This window comes from Octodon degus, unplaced genomic scaffold (assembly GCF_000260255.1).
Source record: "Octodon degus isolate 3935 unplaced genomic scaffold, OctDeg1.0 scaffold00032, whole genome shotgun sequence".
Classification (NCBI taxonomy): Eukaryota; Metazoa; Chordata; class Mammalia; order Rodentia; family Octodontidae; genus Octodon; species Octodon degus.
This window is the reverse complement of record NW_004524608.1, coordinates 16934639-16935083: the sequence shown is the minus strand read 5'-3', so window position 1 is coordinate 16935083 and position 445 is coordinate 16934639.

Genomic DNA, 445 nt, shown 5'->3' with positions numbered 1-445 from the left:
TGTGCCTGTAATCCCGGTGCTTGGGAGGCTGAAAACAGGAGAATCACTATCAGTCTGATCTGTGTAGTGAGACCCTGTAAACCCTGTACTAAATACATAAAAAAAAAAAAAAGGAAAAGGACATGTGTGGCATTTAATTTCTGAAAGAAAACCCTTTAGTTTGAGGGTGTTAGCTGGTTAAGGTTGTACAGTGGGAGGCTAAGAATACGGAAGCAGTGTCCCACCCAACCCTCCCAACCTCAGCTTCATCCTCTCCAAATCAACAAACAGGCATTCGCTCTTGCATAATGACTTTACCATGAACTCCAAGAAAACATTTCATAAATCCCATTCATAGTGCCATATTTTCATTTTACAGGTAAAGAGAAAGTTTCAGGAATTAGGCTCCTAGGTACACTAGATTGAAAATGGGAGACAGGAAAATGTCAGTGGTAGTGTTCTGATT